Source organism: Engraulis encrasicolus, chromosome 4 (assembly GCF_034702125.1).
Source record: "Engraulis encrasicolus isolate BLACKSEA-1 chromosome 4, IST_EnEncr_1.0, whole genome shotgun sequence".
Taxonomy (NCBI): Eukaryota; Metazoa; Chordata; class Actinopteri; order Clupeiformes; family Engraulidae; genus Engraulis; species Engraulis encrasicolus.
In genome coordinates, this window is record NC_085860.1 from 30,594,646 (window position 1) to 30,597,145 (window position 2,500).

Genomic DNA, 2,500 nt, shown 5'->3' on the forward strand with positions numbered 1-2,500 from the left:
CTGGATAAGTCGGATCAGACCCCGAACGAATATCGTTTCATCCTTCTGCGAGCAGGCTGGGCCGCCACAGCATATGGAAATTACTGATCAAAAAGCCTAGAACATTGTGCTGCTGGAGAATGAGAGTTGGAGAGTAAGGGGATGGGGGGTGGTGGTAAGGGGTGAGGAGAAGAGTAGGCAGCGTGAAGTTACAAGATGTTACACCGCGGCATCGGCACCGAACTCCTCATTTTCACAGGGTTTCTTTTCTGTGGGATGCGGTAGCCGAGAGGAGGAGGCGAAAGGAGAGGAGGCGACGACGAGGAGAGCAGAAGTGAGGCGACCCGTGCTCGTGCATCTGTGTGTGCGTCTGGGTGTGTGTGTGTGTGTGTGTGTGTGTGTGTGTGTGTGTGTGTGTGTGTGTGTGTGTGTGTGTGTGTGTGTGTGTGTGTGTGTGTGTGTGTGTGTGTGTGTGTGTGTGTGTGTGTGTGTGTGTTCCCCGACGCGCCTTCTCTCCAATTCGACAGCGGACACGGGTGACTCGCCAGAGCCGGGGAGATCGCTATTAAACTGTGACCCAATTAATTTCACTCACTCTCCAGATTCCAATATGAAAGGCTGGTGAGGGGAATGTAGTGAGAGACAGCGAGCGAGCGAGAGCGAGAGCGAGAGCGAGAGCGAGAGCGCGCGAGAGAGAGAGAGAGAGAGAGAGAGAGAGAGAGAGAGGGAACATATGAGAAAAAGAGGGACAGGGTGAGAGACTGAGAGCAAGAAGAGAGATAGGGGGGATGTGAGAGAGAGGAGATGAGAGAGAAGAGAGCAAGAGGGAGAAATAGAAAAAGAGAGTGTGGAGAATGTGTGTGTGCGCGTGAGTGAGAGAGATAGGTGACAGTGAGTGAGAGAGGGCGAGAGAGAGAGAGAGCGAGAGAGAGAGCGAGCGAGGACAAGAGAGAGAGAGGGCGAGAGAGAGAGGACAAGAGAGAGAGAGGGCGAGAGAGAGAGGACAAGAGAGAGAGAGAATTTCTACAGTGTGCACCACTTCTTACATTTGGTTTTCTGCCAGGGAGAGAAAAAAAAGCAATTACACGGGTTTGCCTATGACAGTGTGCAGTGCGAGTGGCAGGGCCTGTGCCCTATGGCAGCTCTCACTCGGGCTCCCTGTTAATGGCTACTTGTTCTTGGCCCTGCCAGACTCATTCCCATAGGGCCAGGGAAGGGGGAACTGCCTGGTCTGCAACGCTGATGGCAAGAAAAGGGGAAAAAATTGTAGCGGGACTTCAAAAGGAAAGAAAGGACGGCTTCTCCATTTCCTGCCCCCGATTGCAGGCAGAGAGAGACCACACCACATCACCACACAAACTGCTTGGAAGCGCACAAACACACACGGACCTACGCTCACATGCACACAGTTCAGTCATTAAACAGAAGTTGTAACCATCACATTTCTGTACACGCACGCACGCATGCACACGCACACGCACACACACACTTGTTGGGAGTGCACAAACACTCATGCTCAACACATGCTAAAACACGCACACATGCACACAGTTCAGTTCACTAAACAGAAATTGCAACCATCACATCTCTGCTCTATTTTGAAGTCGTCTGTGGCACACTCTCAGAGAAAAAAATATATCTTTTCCTCTCATTTCACAGCGTGGCACTTGCAAGCAGGGGCCTACACCACAGCAGCTGGAGCCACTTGTTGTTACGCAACTGTTGCTAATGCCTGGAAGTAACGAGACGGAAAGCTGTCGACGTCTCTACACACGACACTGAATGTAAAATGTAAGCTGCTTTGCTTTACTTTACGCATGGACATCACTTGAACAAGCGGCAAAAGTGAGAACGAGCTTGCAATGTGTCTCTTGTATCAGTCCATGTCTATCTCTCTCACACACACTCACACACCCACCCTCTCACACACACTCACACACCCACCCTCTCATACACACTCACACACCCACCCTCTCCCAAACGCACGCACGCACCCTCTCTCACACACTCACGCACCCACCCTCTGCCGCACGCACGCGCTCACGCACACGCACACACACACATTTCAAGTGCCCAAGCGGCTGTGATTCCAGACCCGGGACTGTGTGATCTGACACTTGTACATCATGTCGGCACTGGCAGATTAGCGATTAGCTCTCAGCTCTCAGCCCGCTGGATGTCGGTTACAACATAAAGAGGCTCAGAGATGTCTTTTTGCAAGAGGAGTTGTTAATCTTCCCCCTTATCTCCCGCCCTGAATCTCTTGGGAGAAGTCCAGTCCCTCGGCTGCCCAGCCCAGCCCAGCCCAGCCCGGCAAAACTGGAGCAAGGCAAGGCATAGGCAAGAGATGACAAGGCACAACAGAAAGAGGGAAAGAAAGGGGAGGGAAAAAAGGGGGGGACCAGACACAGAGAGAAACAGAGTGAGAGAGATGAGCTGACAGTGGACAGATCGAGAGACAGAACACAGAGCTAGAGAAAGATAAACATAGACATATTCGGGGAGACAAAAAGGACAGATC

At 51.9% G+C, this 2,500-nt stretch overlaps 1 protein-coding gene across 1 annotated transcript in view; it reads right to left on the reverse strand.

Moving 5' to 3' along the window:
* The window catches only part of plxnb2b (plexin b2b), a 138,661-nt gene that overhangs the window by 91,247 nt on the left and 44,914 nt on the right, over positions 1-2,500 (reverse strand). The window lies entirely within an intron of this gene.